The sequence below is a fragment of the Gopherus evgoodei genome, chromosome 8 (assembly GCF_007399415.2).
Source record: "Gopherus evgoodei ecotype Sinaloan lineage chromosome 8, rGopEvg1_v1.p, whole genome shotgun sequence".
Classification (NCBI taxonomy): Eukaryota; Metazoa; Chordata; order Testudines; family Testudinidae; genus Gopherus; species Gopherus evgoodei.
In genome coordinates, this window is record NC_044329.1 from 21,915,763 (window position 1) to 21,936,504 (window position 20,742).

Sequence of the window (20,742 nt, forward strand, 5' to 3'; positions counted from 1 at the left end):
AAATGACTCAGACCATCTCACTCTGTACATAGCAAGTCAACATAACCACATGCTCCTCTAGCTGCTACTCTTGTCTTCCCTCCTCAGTCCTCAATGATTGTTTATTACATTCACTTATTGAATCTTAAATGCTTCAGCATTTTTTGATATGTGTTTATATAGTATTTTGCATGAGTAAAGGCTGCAAGAACAGGGCCATTTTTATTAAACTGATTAACTGAACATCAAATGAATGTTGTAATAGACAGGAAAATTATCAAACTCTGTGTGTCCTCCCCAACGTGACTGTAGAATTCTGCAGAATATTAAATTATCCTGAAAAGGTAATTTTACCTCCTTAGAAAGACTCCATCTATACACACACTCACACACATTATTTGCAGAGATTTGCCGCATGTATAAGAAAATTATAAAGGTCTGGAAAACTGGCCTTACAGTGAGAGGTGAAATAAGTTAAATCTATTTAGCTTAACAAAGAGACCATTGAGGAGTGACTCGATCACAGTCAGTACGTTCCAACACAGGAAGAAGATTTCTGATAATAAAGGGCTCATCATTCTAGCAGACGAAGGTATAACAAGGTCCAGTGGCTGGAAGCTAACATGAGATAAATTCAGAATAGAAATAATGCACCATTTTAATGGTGATGGTAATTAATCATGAGAAAAAATTACCGAGAGGTGTGCCTGGTTCTTCATCACTCGGTTCATCACTTGGTTCTTCATCACTTCATCACTTTAAATCAAGACCGAATATCTTTCCAGAAGACATGCTATATATGTGTTAGCCAGAAGATATGGACTTGAGGAATGACTGGTGAGTGGCCTGTGTCATGCAAGAAGTCAGACAACATGATCCTAATGACTCCGTTCACTGACCTTAAAAATCTCTGAAATAAGGTGTTTGAATCCTACTGGAATTCAATGGGAGTCGAGTGTCTAGCTTCCTCACGCTCCTTGCAGAAGCCCAGCCTGAAATATGTGAGTGCCATGGATCTGTGGTGACTATGAAATACACTGTTCATTGTGTGTTATGCTCTCACTGTGCCCAGTCCTCAGAGGGTGTGAGTCTGCTACAGCTCCTAGGTACAGGCTTAGTTCTTTTGCTCAAGCTGTAGCAACTAATACTTTTATTTCAGGAGGGCTGGCAGGGCTGGCCACAAAAGCAAACATTTTGTTTCACAAATGATTTTGTTCCATGTGAACAAAAACTAGACCTCTCAAAAATGTTCACCAAAAAACATGAATAATAGAATATCAGGGTTGGAAGGGACCTCAGGAGGTCATCTAGTCTAACCCCCTGCTCAAAGCAGGGCCAATCCCCAACTAAATCATCCCAGCCAGGGGACGAGCACAAGAGCTATCCAAGAATAGATGATAGCATGTTTCAGAGCAGGGACTTAAACCTGCATCTTGGCATTTTTAGACAAAAAAAAAAAATTTCGCCGAAAAATTCCCAATTAGCTGTAATCCTCAGTTCAATCCCCAGTGGCCGCTGTTGCAACAATAACTGTCAGATCCATAACGAATGCAACATCTTGCCTATGCCAACATTAGCTGAAGTGTATACTGTCCAGGGAAATGCTTTCACTGCACATCACAAAATCCTTGAGTGATACTGAGGCCCCTCGGCTCCCTTTAAAATCAGTGGGAATTGGCCCTCAGTCTCTCACAAGATCAGGCCCTGAAGAGGTAGGTTGCTGCAGCACTGGGAAGTATTTTACTCTTACATTTTTGTGGTTGGTTCATTTTGATCCAGGATTTGGCCTCTACTGATAATGCCAATCAGTGCCGGCTATGGTGATGCTTATTGTGAGGCTGGCGCCTGTCATTTGTAGCAGCTAAAGACTGCCTATTGGCAGCATGGCTAATGATGAGCAACTCTTCGAGGGGAATAAAGAACCCAAATGGATGGTTTATAGGCTCTATGGAAACTTAAGAGATTTCCAAACTGTCCCTGACTAGTCTCTTGAAACCGAGGAGGATAATTTAAGTGTTTACACAAGCTCGGAGTCCTTCAGAATCTAATAACAATTATCACCCTCTAACTAAATGAGAAGAAATATTTACTATGTGTAAACATTTACCCATAACATGTCTTGACTTGAGATGTCCCCAGGCCTGCCGCAGCTAAATCTAGCTTAATTAAAGCTTCTAAAAAAGAGAGAGAGAGATGAATGCATAGACTCTGCATGCCAAGTTCCCAAATGAGTTAAATGTTAGCTCATCGCTCTATTTATAGAGTAATCTGCAGAGAACTGTGTGGGTTGCTTTTATACATATATATAAAAATACATGCTACAGAGACAGTTTAATGAGCCAAGTGCTGGTGAGGTGGTCAAAGACCCATGACAAAAGCAATTTCTCACACGGCCCTGCACTTTGTCATGCAACTATCATGACAGCAGCCTGGGGACATATGTCTGCATGCACATCTTTCATTCTGAATACAGGAACATATATAATCAATTTAAGGACCAGATTGTTACAGTTAAGGGCTACTGCACCTGTATTCTCCCTCTGCGGTCCAGCGTGGGCACTCACTTTTAGACTCCAGGCTCCTCAGTTGTCACCTCTCTTGGGCAGAGAGAGACCCATATCTTTCTCCCTCCCGATCAGATATTTCCTGGATGCTCAGTTCTCTGCCTGCATCATGAATTCCTCCACAAGTCAGACTGCTTAACCAAGCTTGCTATACTTTTCTCCCAGAGGCTGTAAGCAGCATAATTGCGCCAGTTATAAGGTGCCACACAGCTTTTCCGAAGCAAGCACATTAATTCTTAAGGGAAAGCATTACAGAAAAAAACATATTTAAAAAATAAAGGAACCTACACATATACTAATAAGTTTACCAGCTAAAGGGCTCTGGTAGGAGTCAGTTCTTCAAACCTCACCCGAGCATTTTCTGTGGTTACAGGTTCACAGCACCTTTTGCTCAGAACAAGAACACAAATGCATAGGTTAGCCTTTCCCTTGTGCAGTGTAGATCTTTGAGCTACAGAGACTGTGAACAGGTAAACAGCTCATCAACTGGTTCTCTTCTCAGGGAGCAACTTCAAAAGATTGGGTCTGGAGGTGGGAATTTGCATTCCCCTCCCCTCCAAATGTTTCCTACGAAATCCACTTAACTTTGTTCATCCAAAAAGTGTTTTCTAATCTGACACATTGTTTAAAATAGTCCTTTGAAGTTCCCAACACTTCCCAGGGTTTACACTGGCCATGACTCCCCTCAAGAGAAGTTACACACAATCCCACCATGATACATACATTTTGTATTCATAATATAATTGAATCCCAAGTTATTTAAACTTAAGTCACTGAGATCTCCCAGAGGTCCTGCAGGAAATTGCCACACTGTCTCATTCACTCCAGAGAAGGGCTCCAATCAAGCCTTTCAGCTGTCCTCTGTGAAGATTTCTCCACTCCAGATATCTTCAGCCTTTTCCTTCAGGACCTGCTCCTTCCACACCTGTTCAGTTAAAAGCTGTCATATCTTTTAAATTAACTTGGTTCTCCGTCCCAGGACAACACTGGAGCATGGGTGTCTTGGCAAGATCAGGAAGAGCCGACATGCCCAGTCAAAAAATTGGTAAAACAGGAGATTAGCCTTTTCCTTTGTGGGGGACTCTCCTGAGTCTCAGCTCCAGTGCTGTAGCCATCAAGGAGTTATTGTCTCTGAGCACCTTGGGCCTGAGATGCTCACAGGTAGATTGGTGTTATGCTTCCCCTTTTACAGAGAATGTAAGCGGACCTGGTTGCAGTCACTTAGTGTGTTTTCTTGGGCATTGAGCTTGGTCTTGGTCATTGAGCCTTCACCTTCTTCTGAGGTGGGAACACTGGCCTCCATGGAGTTAGCCCAGAGTGAAGAAGCCACCACAGGGCTGCGGGTAATCAATAGTGACCGAGACCCGTGTTGTCTTTTGTCCAACTGTTTGTGTGCCCACACTGATTGCTGTGTAATTGTGTGTGTGTGAGACTGAGAGAGAGAGAGAGAAAAATATTGCCCCAGTGGCTAGTCTACAGAAATGATAAAAGAACTTCTACTAGTGCCAATTAAGGGTGTTCTTCCTCTGCGCTAGGGTCTAATACGGTCCTGAGTTTGTGGAACTGATGGGCCACGTGTCTAGTCTCTATTTCTACACCCTAGCTCCCTCCACTCAAGGGAACTCAGGGTAACATGCCTTTACTTGGTTTTCACACCAGCACCTCCATCTTGTTCACTCGAGGCTATTTCCTCCTGCCCTAAACTCCTGCTGCTTAGAAAGTGAAGGAAGGAGAAGGAGAGAGAGATCTGCTCCATATCCATTGCAAACTAACCAAACCCCCCTCTGTTATGTCTCGAGGGGAGCTCACGTCCAACTGGGAGGGTCATCATCCCATTGATATGGACACACGTGCTGACTTTCCAAGGAAGAGAGGGAGCTGGGGTAAATTCCCTTTCCTTGCTGATTTGGAATGGCAGCACGTGAATGAAATCAAGCACCACCACCCTTACTCTGAACTACTAGAACATTAGAAGTAAAACAAGTAGCCAGTTCTTCTACCATCCCTCTGATACTCCTTCCCCCACCCTCCTCCCCAGCCCTACCCTCCTCCACTTCCTTAGAGGTGCTTGCATAATTACAGGGCACGTGTTTCTCTGAAAAGTGTACCAAAAACAACCAAGTCATCATGCTAAGCCAAACCCTGAGACAGCAGCCTTGCTGTCAGGGGCAGGAGGGGAACCACCAGGAATGTTCAGGGCCTGGGGGAGGGGAAGGAAAGACACTGTTTACAATAGTATCTGGCTCTGGGACTCGCTTTTGTTCTGACCATGGTTCACATTTATTTTCATACCACCCAAGGCCCCTCACCCCTGTCGAAGGCGGGGAAGGAAAGGGCTCGTTTCCCCCAATCACACAGAAACGGCAGCTGTGGTTTGGCAGAGGGAGCGTTTCAGGATGCTTGCGAGAGCCAGAGCTGAGTCTGTGTGGCCGCCCAATATGACAGATGCTAGCCTGTGTGTCAGGAAATACTAACGAGCTGCTAATCTTTCCCGAGATTCTCACGCATGCACTGGGGGGCTGCTGTCAGGAACTGGAACCTCAGAAATGGCACCTTTCTCTTAGTCTGTCTGACCACAGGGGCCTATGGGGAATGGAGACAATGGCAAACAGACACCCCCCATCTAGATGACTCATACCTCATTGTCATAAAGGCGATAGCAGTGCCCCTCTGAATGACCCAGGCTCTAGCGGCAGAGAGGAGAAAGGCGAGTGGGTTTTTAAAAATAATTTTATTATCCGTTTTCAACACTGGATGTCAACAAAGGAAACACTAAGGGTGGAACAGAGCTGCTCAGGCAGTCAGAGAACCAGAACAGCTGGTGCTGAGCAACTTGCATAGGAGACAGCATTTGTCTTCTTAGAAAAAGACAGGGAGGTCAATCTAAAATTGAATAATAAAATGAAATTGTGATTGCCTGCAAATGTGTGCTAATCCCTGAGGAGGCTACGGGCCAAAGATGCAGCATGGACATGGTTACTTCAATTTGGTGCAGTCTTTGTATTAAAAAGTTGGTGACTAACTATCCCATCCTGGAATACAACCATGTGAAAGAAGAGGCAACCATCCAATGTGATACCAGGGAAACAGGGCTTTGGTCATCACTCCTGCAGAAGGGACAGCCAGAAGCTTTTGTAAGCAAGTCACTATCAACAACAGAACAAAAATATACCCACATTGAAGAGGGGTGTATTGTAATAATGTCAACATGTGAAAAGTTGGACAAGTATGTTCAAGGATGGGAATCCATTTGACTTAAAAAGCCAGTGCTCATGGCCCCAAAATGCCTTTAGTGCATGCTACTGAAACTCCAATGCTAGAACTGAGATGCACATTACAGGAAAGGGACTGAGATGTACTTCTTACTAAAAGCAGCATTGCAGCAGGAAAATATAGCACCTGAAGAAGAATGCGAGATCCTCAAGCTGATTGAAACACATGAAAAACATAGAATGCATCAACCAGGTCAACTCTGTGCCAGTTTCAAAATAGGTGTTGGAAAGAGTCTGAGGACAAGCTATGCAATCAAAGATTTACAAGTGCTCATATTGGTCATTCTGTCAGGACCAGGGGAGAAGTCTACCTGTCTCTCAAATTTGAAATGCTCATTGTGGACTTCAGGAGAGGCTGTGATGTTACTTTATCTTCTACTGAACAGTTATGAACAATCAAATTTAATTTAACATACTGGCTGCACAAATGTGTGAACTTGCTTCTGGGTCACTTTCACAAGCAGTATTGTTCTGATGGGCTGAATTCATAAAACAGATGTACAAAATAAATCATAAACTGAAAAAAAAAGAATACTAGAACTAATGAGATGAGATGAGCATCCAAGATAGCATCATATATACAAGCTGTGATCACTGAGAACAGAAACTTTCTCAAGAACATGTAATAGCCATTCTGGAATAGAAAATCTGGAAAGCCACAGCATCCTCAACAGCCCTTGGAGTACAGAGAGAACGGACCTTTTCACTACCCAAACTACCTCATTGTACATAATTATTCAGGTTTCTAGGAGCTAGATGAGCTGTCAGATACTACAACAGCAACCATCATAGACAAAGCTAGGAAGCATTTCAGTAGGCATGGTATCCCATACGATGTAGTTTCAGACAAGTGATCCCAGTTTATCTGCAGTGATTTTGTGCAATGTACTTGGGAATGGGAATCCAGTCACACCACATCATCATCATACCACAGCCAGTCAAATGGCAAAGCTGATTGGCAGTCAAAATTGCTAAGTCTCCGTTAAAGAGAGCTGCAAAAAACAAAGAAAATATATGGCAAGCCATTCTTGAATGGAGAAACACTCTTACCGAAGGCACTAATAGCAGTCTGGTACCACACTTGATGTCAAGATGAGCACATACCTTGGTACCATTAATAATGGTACCAGCATTACTACCACCAGCAGTGGTGGAAGGAGCAACAGACAAAAAGGAAGAGAGAGACATGCAAAGACGATGACTGACAAGCTAAAATCCTCCTAGACAGCCCAAAGATCCTGTCAAGATCATATTGTCTCCTTTGGAAGCAAGCTAGGTGTGGTGAAAAGATAAATCCTTGTTCATATAACATAGCAGTGGGTCAGCATATGGTTCAACAAAGCTGCATTGTGAACACAAGGTAAAAACCACAGACAGTAAACTATGCACTCTGTTGAGACTTAATCAGCTGGAACAGGCCAGTGAGTGACCAATACATAACAGAATAGCCTCTCAATACACCACATCACCAGAAGACCTATGTGCAAGCCTATCTCCTGTTATCATAAGAAAAACTTGCATTCACTCCAACATCAAACTGCCTGCAACGCAAGGTATACACAAGCAAACATCCTTGTGCATTCCTTCAGCTCACTGCCCTGCACACAGTCATCAGCACAATGACCCAGTGTGCTCTACTGGAGAGGGCACAGGGCTGGACATCAGGAGGGCTGCATTCTACTTCCCACTTGACCATTTACCATGAGCAAGTCATTGCACCACTCCGTGACTCAGGAAACAAGGATCAGTCTTTAAGACACTCTCTGGCCCTCTGGAATCCTTGCAGAAAGTTGGTTTCACTGCAGCCTTCCACACTCCAGACATTCAGTATCTAGAAAACAGAGCCAGGGCTCACGTGCATCTAGAACCGAATCCAGATTTCACACACATGTGGAGGTGTTCAGATGGGAGGATTTGGTTTAGCCCGTTATAGAAATGAGAGGCCATGATGTGCAGAGCTAGGGCTAGGGTTGGGACCATCTCTTTCATAAAGCAGTCGGGCTCTATGGACAAATACAGGGAGACATTTTGCTTTTACTACTAGCTCACTAACAACCTGAGACATCTGAGACCCTGCCAGGATCCTGTCTAGTGCTCTTCCATTGACCTCGTGAAGTGTTGGAACAGGCCACCAAGCAAGGAATATTGGCCAGGACAATGAAGCTATTATTAAGCGCCTCTTGAAATGCACCTTGAGGTCTTTGCTTTCCACCCTCACAGCTCCTTGGAGCTAGGCTGAGCTGAGGTTTATAGATCAAATGAAGGATGATACCTCTAACACTGCACAGCTACTAGCAACTGCCCTGCAGCTTCAGTGCTTGAGTGGGATCCCCAGGAACCTCTAGCTCATAGATAGATATGTATTCATCTTGGTGTAAATACTATGTGGTTTTGAACTAGAAAATCTGCTTTCTAATGAACTGCTCTCGGTCCATTCAGCACAGTGGTCAGGAGCATGGAAACCTGGATGAAGGAAATGTCTGGCTGAGTCTGGGTGCTGGACCTGTTAATCTCTAACATAGAGCATCACACAGCCTGGAATCTGGTTCGTGGAACAAGGTGATATACACACTGTACAGTTTGAGGCTCTTCTCACCCATGCAGCCACATTCCTGGGAGATAACTGCAGACTCCACCCTCTACCACTCGAAACCACCATCCCAAAATCAAATCAATTCCAGCTCTTTAAGAAGAGGTATGACTATGTAAAAATTCTGGGGCCTCTTGGAACACAGGGGATTCTGAGGCCACAGAAGGGCTTAAAGCAGGGGTCGGCAACCTGCGGCACATGTGCCGATTTTTAATGGCACGCTACCTGCTGCCTGCTGGGGTCCCGGCCCCACTCAGCCCCCCTGCCCACCACTCTCTCCTGCGGGGGCAGGAGGCAGAAGCTTGGTCCTGCTGGCAGCCAAGCTCCCCCCTCCCCTACTTCTTCCCCCAGCGTGCTGCCTTCCTGCGCCTGCGCCGATTAGCTGATCACCCTTCTGAGGGGGAGGGGGAGTGGAGCTGCAGCGTGCTCACTGCTCTGGAGAGGAGCACCCCCCCCACATCCCCATCCCCACCCTGAGCACCAAACGAGAGCTTCTGCACCTCCACCCCCCAAAAAAAATTCCCACCTGCATCCCCAGTCTGGGGTTCCGGCCGCCAACCCCGCTCAGCCCACTGCCGGTCTGGGGTCCCAGCTGCTGGCCCCTTGCCAGCTGGGGTCCCGCAAGCCATGCTCAGCCCACTGCTGAACTAGGTGAACAGAACTCCAGGCTGGCAGCAGGCTGAGTGGGCCAGAAGCGTAAGATCAGCATTTTAATTTAATTTTAAATTAAGGCTTCTTAAACATTTTGACAACCTTGTTTACTTTAAGTACAACAATAGTTTAGTTAAATAATATAGACTTAGAGAGAGAGAGAGAGACCTTCTAAAAAACGTTAAAATGTATTACCGGCATGCAAAACCTTATGTTAAAGTGAATAAGTGAAGACTCGGCACAGCACTCCTGAAAGATTGCCGACCCTTGGCTTATAGGATGGAAATAAACTGAGAAAGTGCATGCTGGAATCTATGACTCCTGAGCCCAGTAGACAAGGGTTTTTCTAGTACAACTGACACCTTTGAATTGTACAGTAGAACCTCAAAGTTACGAACTGACTGGTCAACCACACAGCTCATTTGGAACTGGAAGTACGCAGTCAGGCAACAGCAGGGCCAAAAAAAAAAGAGAAAAGAAAAAGCAAATATAGTACAGTGCTGTGTTAAATGTAAACTACTAAAATAAGTGAAGGTAGAAGTTAAAAAAAAAGACTTGACAAGGGCAAGGAAACTATTTCTGTGGTTGTTTCATTTAAATTAAGCTAGTTAAAAAGCAGCATTTTTCTTCTGCAGAGTAAAGTTTCAATTAAGTATTAAGTCAATGTTCAGTGTAAACATTTGAAAGAACACCCGCAATGTTTTGTTCAGAGTGCTGAACATTTCAGAGTTATGAACAACCTCCATTCCAAAGGTGTTCGTAACTGAGGTCTACTATAGCATTATACTCTGCCCAAAGAGACTCAGGGCTTGGCTACACTGGAGAGTTGCAGCGCTGGTGATGGGGTTACTGCGCTGCAACTCACTTTGTGTCCACACTTGCAAAGCACAGCCAGCGCTGCAACTCCCTGGCTGCAGCGCTGCAACTCCCTGGCTGCAGCGCTGCAACTCCCTGGCTGCAGCGCTGGCTCTACACCTGGTCTGCTTGGGGTGTAACGATTCCAGCGCTGGTGATGCAGAGCTGCTCATCAAGTGTGGCCAGCAAATGCGCTTTTATTGGCCTCCAGGGTATTAGGAGGTATCCCAGCATACCTTTTCAGCCACTCTGCTCATCGTTTCGCACTCCACTGCCCTGGGCTCAGGTGACCCGCCCTTTAAATGCCCTGGGAATTTTAAAAATCCCCTTCCTGTTTGCTCAGCCAGGTGTGGAGTGCAATCAATCAATCAATCAATCAATCACTGACCATGCCTCCATGCCCCAAATGAGCCCCAGCATGGAACACTTGCGAGCTGCAGGACCTCATCAGTGTTTGGGGTGAGGAAGCTGTGCAGTCACAGCTGCGCTCCAGCCACAGAAATTATGATACCTATGGCCAGATATCAACGTCCATGCTGGAAAGGGGTCATGAACGGGATGTGGTGCAGTGCAGGGTTAGAGTAAAGGAGCTGCGCAGTGCCTATTGCAAATCCCATGAGGGAAACCGCCGCTCAGGTGCTGCCCCCACGACCTGCCATTTTTACAAGGAGCTGGAGCGATACTTGGGTGTGACCCCACTGCCAATTTGAGGACCACGATGGACAGTTCAGAGCAGGGAGAAAAGGTGGAGGGTGTAGAGGAAACCGAGAGTGAGGCTACTGAGGTGGTGGGAGACACCCCAGAGTCCCAGGAGGCATGTAGCTAGGAGCTCTTCTCAAGCCAGGAGGAAGCTAGCCAGTTGCAGCAGCTGGAACTTGTTGGTGAAGAAGAAGCAGAGGAGCGGGTTCCCGGTAAGCAGCTTTTATTTTAAGGATGGAAATGTTTTGGGAGAGGAGGGGGGGTTATGGCTGCATGCATGCATGCCTAGATGTGGAATAGCCTATTGATTTGGTCTATCACATTGCGGTAATCGGCCTCTGTAATCTCTTCAAAAGTTTCAGCCAGAGCGTGGGCAATGCGCTTGCGCAAGTTTATAGGGAGAGCCACTGTGGTCCTTGTATCAGAGGGGTAGCCGTGTTAGTCTGGATCTGTAAAAGTAGCAAGAAGTCCTGTGGCACCTTATAGACTAACAGACGTTTTGGAGCATGAGCTTTCATGGGTGAATACCCACTTCGTCAGATGCATGCATCCGACGAAGTGGGTATTCACCCACGAAAGCTCATGCTCCAAAATGTCTGTTAGTCTATAAGGTGCCACAGGACTCTTTGCTGCTTTTACTGTGGTCCTTGTCCCAGTCAGGCTAATGCGTCCTTGCCACTGTGTCGTGAGGGGACCATTGCTGCACACAGGCAAGCTGCATAGGGACCAGGGCAGAATCCACATTGCTATAGAAGACCCTCTCGCTCTTCCCAGGTAACCCACAGCAGTGAGATATCTGGCAGGATAAAATCCTGTGGAAAATGTAGGGATAGTTTTCAGTGCAGTCCCCTCCAGCTGCTCTCTGCTTTCCCCAGTGCACAGAAACCCCAGTGAGCCCTGACTCAAGCAGCTCCCCTTCCCAGGTGAGTCGCAGCAGAAACATGGATTCATTAATCACTCATTCCCCATTACTCACCATGTCTTCGCTGCTGTGGCCTCTCTGTGCTATGTTTGCTATGTGTAAATGATGCTACAAATAGTCTACAAACTCCTTCACTGTGATTATAAACAATGCAGCCTCTGTAATAAACGTTTCTATTTCTGTTTTTTTTAAGTGTCCTTGAATCCTCCGGCCCTATCACAGCCTGCTGAAAGACTACAGAACTTGAGGAGGAAACCAAGGAAAAGCAAAGAAGATTTGGTGAAAGCAGTTATGAATCAATATGCCAGAGAGAATAAGAGGCTGCAGGACTGGAGAGAGAAAATGCATCAGTGGAGGGAAACACAAAGCAGGAGAAAAGAATTGGCTACCAAGAAAAGCACAAAGCAGCTGATAAGCCTCCTGGTGCGCCAAACGGACTGTATGCAGTCACTCGTAGCCATGCAGGCAGATCAGTACCGTGATAACCGCCCCCCCATCCCAAAGCTCTCTCCCTTGTGCCCCACTGTTTGCTCAAAACCCCCTTCTCCAGCATCCTTGTTCTTACCACCACCAGCTGCCCCCAACACCTATACGTTCACCTGCCAGCCCGGAGAACTACGACCCTTACCCTATGCACTCAACCCCCATCACCATGCAGCATATTAATCCTGAAGTGCAGCAGGCATTGCACAGCACTCCAGGCAGGACATATTCAAACCTCTGACTGTACAGTTCAGCACCCTACCACCTCCTTTTTATGTACTGTATTATGAATAAATGATTTCTTGGCTTTTAAAACAGTTTTTATTATTGCAGAAAGTGAAACATATGTACCCCAAGGGAAAAACAGGCACTGTAAATCATTGTAACCACTGCACTTCATTCCCGTGCAAGGCACCAAACATTACTGTTGGCTTTCAGCCTCATATTGCTCCCTTAAGGCATCCCTAATCCTTGTAGCCCTGTGCTGGGCCTCTATAGTAGCCCTGCTCTCTGGCTGTGCAAATTCAGCCTCCAGGCGTTGAACCTCGGAGGTCCATTTCTAACTGAATGTTTCACCCTTCCCTTCACAAATATTATGGAGGGTACAGCACGCGGATATAACCGCATGGATGCTGCTTTCCCCCAAATCTAGCTTCCCGTACAGAGATCACCAGCGCCCTTTTAAACGGCCAAAAGCACACTCCACAGTCATTCTGCACAGGCTCAGCCTGCAGTTGAACCGGTCCTTGCTCCTGTCAAGCTTCCCTGTATACGGTTTCATGAGCCTTGGCATTAACGGGTAAGCGGGGTTCCCAAGGATCACAATGGGCATTTCGACGTCCCCTACTGTGATCGTGCAGTCTGGGAAAAAAGTCCTGGCCTGCAGCTTCCTGAACAGGGCACTGTTCCAAAAGATGCGTGCATCATGCACCTTTCCAGGCCATCCTGTGTAAATGTCAATGAAACGCCCACGGTGATCCACAAGAGCTTGGAGAACCACAGAGAAATACTCCTTCCGATTAATGTACTCGGATGCGAGGTGGGGTGGTGCCAGAATAGGAATATGCGTCGCATCTATCGCCTCTCCACAGTTAGGGAAACCCATTTGTGCAAAGCCATCCAGAATGTCCTGCACGTTCCCCAGAGTCACAGTTCTTCTTAGCAGGATGCAATTAATGGCCCTGCAAACTTGCATCAACACTATTCCAACGGTCGACTTTCCCATTCCAAACTGGTTCACGACCGATTGGTAGCTGTCTGGCATTGCCATCTTCCAGATTGCAATAGCCACCCACTTCTCCACTGACAGGGCAGCTCTCAGTCTCGTGTCCTTGCGCCGCAGGGTTGGGGCGAGCTCAGCACACAGTCCCATGAAAGTGGCTTTTCTCATCCGAAAGTTCTGCAGCCACTGCTCGTCATCCCAGACTTGCAGGACGATGTGATCCCACCACTCAGTGCTTGTTTCCCGAGCCCAAAGGCGGCATTCCACGGTGCCAAGCATGTCCGTTACTGCCACAAGCAATTTATTCTCACGCATGTCAGGCGAATCGATATCATCGTCGGACTCCTCACTGTCACTTTGAAATTGAAGGAATAGCTCAACTGCCAAACGTGATGTGCTGGTGACATTCATCAGCAAAGTCCTCAGCAGCTTGGGCTCCATTTCTAACAGAAATCGCGCTGCAGACTCACAATGGCGCCAAACTGCTGGGGTGTGTAGCAATGCACCACGGGGCGTTGGGACAGGAAGCGGAATGACCCGCACCCTTCCGTCCCCTTCCCATAACCCACAGCGCCAAAATGGGATGAGGTGCTCTATGGGATAGCTGCCCACAATGCACCACTCCCAACAGCGCTGCAAATGCTGCAAATGTGGGCACACTGCAGCGCTGGTAGCTGTCAGTGTGGCCACACTGCAGCGCTTTCCCTACACAGCTGTATGAAGACAGCTGTAACTCCCAGTGCTGTACAAATGTAAGTGTAGCCATACCCTCATACACAGACCCACCTGTTTCACAGCTGGTGACAGCCCGTGAGTGTACCTTTAGTTCTCCACTTTCATTAACATTGTGCTTTGGTTTCTTTCTTGGTTGGCTGAACTTTTGGGTTGATCTGAAGGGCAGACTGGCTCTTGGGAAGAATCCCAGTGAGCATTATCTAAGGGGGGCATGATAGCCTTCGATCAGCATCTCCCTGAGTTGACATGGGAAGGTAATGAGGAGACTGGTAAACCCCAGCTGTTCAGCCACACAGAGGTGCATGAAGTATATAAAGTGGGCAATTTAAATTAAAATTAAATTATTTTCCCAGCAGCACGGGTTTTGTTTCAACTATAATTGAGATCATAAACATGCATGGTCGGCAGCCTATAAGAGATGAATGGTAGGATCCCCAGCTAGAGCCAAGAGGCACTGAACATAACATAACTTGTTTAAACTAAACCCGCCCTTCACACACAGTGCATTGTATACAATGCAGTGGGCCTCTTGACTACAACCTGTTAGTGTGCATTAAAAGAGTGGGGGAGAAATGGCTGGACGACTCAACACATTAAGAATGCAGTACCAAGCTTTTGAATGGTAGAGATCTGGTATGCAGTATGGGCAGAGTGACTGAAGAGTTATTATTGATTTGAACTGTGGTAGCACTCCTACAGGAAGGGACTGGGACCTCAGTGTGTTAGGAGCTGTGCACATATGAAATTAAAAAGACACCCCCTGCCTCGAAAAGTTTACAATCCAAGCATACAATGATACAACACGTGGACAAAAGCAGTTCAGGGGGATGAAGGATGGGGAACATGGAAACGACAGAGCTGGGGATAGTGAACAGCTCTACCAGTGTACCTGATTTGAGTTTTAAAAAGGGACTTGAAGGAAGAAAAGGTAGTGGCTTTATGGAATTTTAGACAGAGACCCTCCCTAATGCAAGGGATGATGGGGGAGAAAATTCATCATCCCCTCAAACGCCTTTGCACTAATGGGCAATGAAAGCTGGCAGTGCTGGCAGAGCAGAGAAAGGGGCCAACAGCTCGATAACATGTAAGAGCTGATAGGGAAGCTGAAGCAAAGATAAGATAAAGGATAAGATAGCCAGCTGCCACTGAGACATGATGCTTAAAACATTTATTTGATTTCATTAGTTGAGTGAGATGTAAAGTATGGGTCAAACTGCAAAAAAGTAGTGGTACTCTCGGGAGCTCTGCCCACTTAGCTGCCAGAATTAGATGCCACTCAGAATAGATTGTGCAGCTCTTCATGATACAATTGTCCTTCTCTTTTCTTCTATGCTTTCATCATTAATGAAATAGGTAACAATGCTGACATTTAAATTATCCTTGCAAAGCTTCTGAGTTAACTCCTCACTGAGATGAATGGGGCAAGTCACACTTCTCTTAGCTTTTGTTCCATTTACCTTCATGCTATGTTTCAAAGGGTTTCTTCACAACTTCACAACAAAGGGATAAAAACATTTTTAAAATGGGAGCTGAGATTCTGGAACAGAAGACTGCAGTTTGGTTATGCTGTACCGCCAAGTATTCCCAAATTTGAGACCAGATTGATAGCAAGCACATTACCCATGCTGCAGGCACCTTTTAAAATTTGAACTACAAAGCTACAGTACACAACAATCTGTATCATAATATAATGGGTTGCCCATTTACCGTTCACAAATGGCCACCGGCAACTAACCACATCTCCCAGGCTAAAAGATTAGGTTTCAGGTGTGCTATTTATGTCTGGAAGACCAAAGTAGGGAGTGTGTAGTTTCTAGGTTACCTTTCATAGAGCCCTTGGTGTGTCACACCCACAAGGGAGCCCTGGGGCATAGACAGTCCTGCTAGCATTTGAAAGCCAGATAGGGAAACAATGACAAATAGACACTCTCTTTCTGAAATCTATTTGGACTAGAAAAGGACAGAGTAGGGAACAGGGTAAATATTTGGCTTCAAATACAGTCCCCTCCAAATAGAGACGATTGGCAGGTCGTTTATGCTGTTGGGATGGAAACCTGCAGACGGGTGGCAGTGACACTGTGGTATCAAATGATGACTGGATGGGAAGTATTTTAATTTGTAGGCTGCTTTTTAATTGTAGGCATGCCTTCCATCCTGCTACCCTGTTAATTCTTCCTCATTCTGCCTTGGCTCCAGGGAGGAAGGGATGGATCATGGTGCCATGGTGGGCTTAGACTGAGATGCAGGACACTGATGAAGTCCTGAACAATCTGCCTGCCTGGTAGCTTTCCCAGCTCATGCACAACACCGTGAGGTCCGGATGGCTCCTGTGCAACACTGAGAGGGAAACGTGCATAAGAAATCTGGCAGCAGCCATCTCGCTTCATGTGAGCACCTGCCACTAGCATAGGAAACAGCCCAAGTGCCAATGATTCCTGTCATGCTGCTTAATTATGTTAAACCGGATAAAAAGAAAAGGCTCAATGCTCAAGCACTATAAGGGCTGTCGTGACACAATCCAGAAATCAGAACGAAAACAAAGAAACTGGCCCCTGATCACCAGAGAGCCTTCGAAAGAGGAAGAACAAATTCTACATAACAAGAGCACTAAGTGCCTTCCTACCTAACCCCTGGCATATTGTTTTCATTTTACAACCAGCTGTAGTTATTTCTAGAATTAAACACAAGGCAGGTGCTCTGACTCTATGGTCATGGGACCGAATAAGAGCATATTTGCATGGTGAGTATCCTGGGCAGTGTGTATTTCCTACCTAGCTCACTCTACCCAAACCAAATTCTGGTTGGAGCAGCTAGAACTCCTCAAACGGGCTTTCACAGCAGCACAACCCTTCTGTACCCCTAAGCAGTGCAGGCTGAAGCTTCCAGCCACAGCGTAGCTCCAAATGTCAGCACGTTTATACGAGGAAAAAAAGATCCCTTACACTGAGAGTGGGATTTTCTAAAGCTCCCCATTAACCTCAATGGGCATACAGTTAGGGCCATTGAGCAGTTCTGAATATCTTACCCTTGGGATACATCTATGCCGCAAATAAAAGGTTCTTAACTCAGGTTATCTAATTTGGGCTAAAACAGCAGGGAAGACACGGCAAGTCAGCTTTTAACTCCAGTTAACTCAGTTTGAGTTTATTCCCACTCCCTTATAAGCTTAAAGTTGAGCTGATAACCTGAGTTAAAGCCGAGTTGCCCTGTCTTCATTGCTATTTTAAGCCGTTAACAAACCCAAATGCAGAACACATTTGTTTGCTGTGAAGATACACCCTGAGTCTTTTGACCCCTTACTACATGAAAGGGGTTTTTGTCTGGTTTTATTGGGGGGGTGGTTGTTGGACAATCCTAGATATTTGCATTATGGAAGTAACTTGTGTAACAATCTAGTTATAAAACAATTAAGAAATGTTGGTGCAGGATGTTAGCGGGCCAGGGCATTCCTTTGGAAATTAGTGATTTGACACTAAAGCTTTGCTATTCTACAGCATGTCTCATTTGGGGATCTCCAGGCACCTTCCCAAAGTGGGATAAGCTCCATTTTACAGATGAGCAAACTGAGTGTCCCTAGTCATGCCATGAGTCAAAGACAGAGGATAGAACAGAACTCAACACCTGCTCTCTCTCTTTCTTTCCTTCCTTTTTCATTTAGTGCACAGACCTTGTGGCACCAGGCAGCACAAGTTATATTGCAACATCTCAGAGTTATATTTTCATTTTCATAATAAAAACACGACAGTTAGTTTGTACCAACTTGATACTTCTGTTCAATATTAAAGGATAAGACAAAAGAGCTAAGACTGTGCAACATTCAGGTTTTAGGCCTTCCTCTACTAGGGTTGCCAATTTTGAGGTACAAAAAGCTGGGACATCCAGGACGATCCATAAGAATGGAAAACTGGCACTGTGTACTGAGGTACTGTGTACCTTCACGGATCTCCCAGGACAGCTATTCAAAAAAGGGAGAATCCTGGGAACACCTAGGCAGGTGGCAACCGTATCTTCCACATATCCTTTCTTATCACGCACTTTCTGAAAGTAGAGTCCTCTACATTCCCAGACATTATCCTATAGAGAAGCATACTATCCCCTACTTGGAAGCTACCGTCACAACATCCCTTCCGTCACATTTATTTGAGATAGCAAAATTAAACATGACAGCCATAATCTACTTATATGTTTAACATTCTGTTATACTCCCTTACATTTATATGTATGAGGATACAGACTTTCACACCACTTGACACCTTTTGGGAGGCTAACTCAACTTGCTGGGTAACTAAGGTATTTTCCTCTGAGGTTCAGAGGGCTGTTTGACATCTTAGTATTGTACAAAATCTTGTAATTGTTATTATTGTTGGGCGTCCATCTTCCTCAGGAAACGGGTAGCCATGTTAAACCAAATGCAACCAGCATGCTTGACATTTCTGTCTTTATCTCGAGATACATTTTTCAGAGGGTTTTCTTGGCTTGGTTTGTTTTTTTGTGTGCCTTGGGAAGCCATTTATGGGGCTCTGAAACACAAAAGCTGTCCTTCTCATGGTATTTCCACTGTCCAAGAACTGAAATCCGATCTCCCTTTCTTTCAGGCCCATAAAAGGGCCCCTGAGGCATTAACAGAATATGAACACGGAGTGCCAGCTTGTGCTCTCACGCTGGTGTAAATCAGGAGTGACTGCTAAAGCCAGTGGAGTTAGACTGGTGCAAACTCTGCGTGAGTGAGAGCAGACTTAGACCCAACTGCTGGAAATGCATGTGCTAGAACCCATACTCATCTCTAGTAATTCCCATAGCAGGGAGATTTCTACCACACTCTTTAGCAGGCACAGTGACTAGGACTGTTGTTTTAAGTTCTCACAGGCAAGCACATTCCCATACACCCCATTTCCCCTCTTGTGCCATTTTTAGCATCCTTTGCCGAAAGGTGAATTAAACAATCGCCATGAGCAGTGACCAAGTCCCAGCTTGGTCCAGTGTATAGAATCAGACAGAGCCATGTGCTGCCCAAGGTGAGGGTCCCAGATTGGAGCAGCATAATTTGATGGCTAACTATTGTGAGAAGAGACTTGATCCAAACTTTCTTTTCCTCTGCTTCTTTAACCCTTTGGGGTGAATTTAGGGTTCATGAGAAAGGCGGGTGGATAGTGGTGGCTAACACCAGGTGCAGGGTGGATAGATGCTTTAAATCATAGAGACTAATGTTGGAGAAAGACCTGTTAGCCCTCTCAGTCTGTCCCCCTTGCCAAGATAGGATTTTCCCTATGGTCCAGCCTTTTGTCCATGTCCTATGGGATGGGGCTGCCTCATCACAGCTCTGCCTATGCACCACAATCCTGACCTGCAGCTGCTTCTGCTATTCCAGGCCTGTGCGCACAGACACCAGCTCTGCCAATGCACTTGAGTCTTGATTTGCAGCACGTCTTGCTTCTCCATTCCTTGGTCCCCCTCCCTCGCCCTGTTCCCCCACGGACAGTAAGGATAACAAACACACAGACGCCGCAGCATGGGAACAGACCCAGTGCACATTCCAAAGGACAAGTATTCCCAAGCATCTCTGTAGTGTGATGGTCACCCCACTCCTGCCCTGAGGGGGTTAAAGCAGCCCTACAGAGGCAGGGGCGGCTCTACGTTTTTTGCTGCCCCAAGCACAGCAGGCAGGCAGCTTTCGGTGGCGTGTCTGCGGGCAGTCTGCTGGTCATGCAGATTCGGCAGCATGCCTGCGGGAGGTCCACCAGTGCCGCGTCTTTGGCATCCCTGCCGCCAAATTGCGAAGCTGTGGGACCAGTGGACCTCCCAGGGCTGCCCAGGGGGGCAAGTGGGGCAATTTGCCCCAGACCCTGGGCCCTGCAGGGGCCCCCATAAGAATATAGTAATCTATAGTATTGCAACTTTTTTTTATGGAAGGGGCCCCTGAATTTGCTTTGCCCTAGGCCCCCTGAATCCTCTGGGCAGCCCTGGGACCTCCAACAGGCGTGCTGCTGAAGGCTGCCTGACTGCTGCCCTCTCAGCAACCGGCAGGCCACCCACTATGGCTTGCAGCCCCAGGCACCCGCATGCTGCGCTGGTGCCTGGAGCCGCCCCTGTAGAGAAGGCTGCGGTGGAGAAAAACTGAGCTGATTGGGAAAGCAGCCACAGCTGTAGCTAGTGCAATCAGGGCCCAGCTGGCCCTTATAAGAGGGTGGTGGGCCAGAAGGGCTGACACTCTAGCTCTCTAAGAGAGAAGGACCTGGCTGCCTGGGAGTTGAGCAGGGTACCTGACGTGGAGCAGTGCTGGGGAAGGGCAGAGGGAGCTGGGGAGCTCCAACCTAGCTAAGCCCCAGGCTGCAGGCTGAGTTAAGGGCCCACAAAGGTATTAGGGCTGCAGAGGGACAGCCCAGGAATAGGCAGAGGCAGCTGATCCAACCCCCCCTTGCCAATGATGAGTGGTTTATAGACTGCTGTCTACCGCAGTGAGTGGGGGCTAGATGATGACTGGCAGTAGCCACTGAGGCAAGATGGGGGTAGGGGGTAGTGGGTTTGGGGCTCCCCTGGGAGGGGAAACCCAGAGACAGAGGGGTTACTGCTGCGGGCAGAACCCTGATATACAAGGACCCCGGGGTCCGGGAGGGACACGGGGGCCAACAGCAGGTGAGGCATCAGCTGGCAGAGGGCGCTCCAGAAGCTGAAAAAGAGCTAATTCCCTAGATAACCAGCAAGAGGTGCCATGCCAGTGAGTCGTCGCCCCACCAGAACCTCCCATTAGGAGGGAGAACTTTGAGGACTCC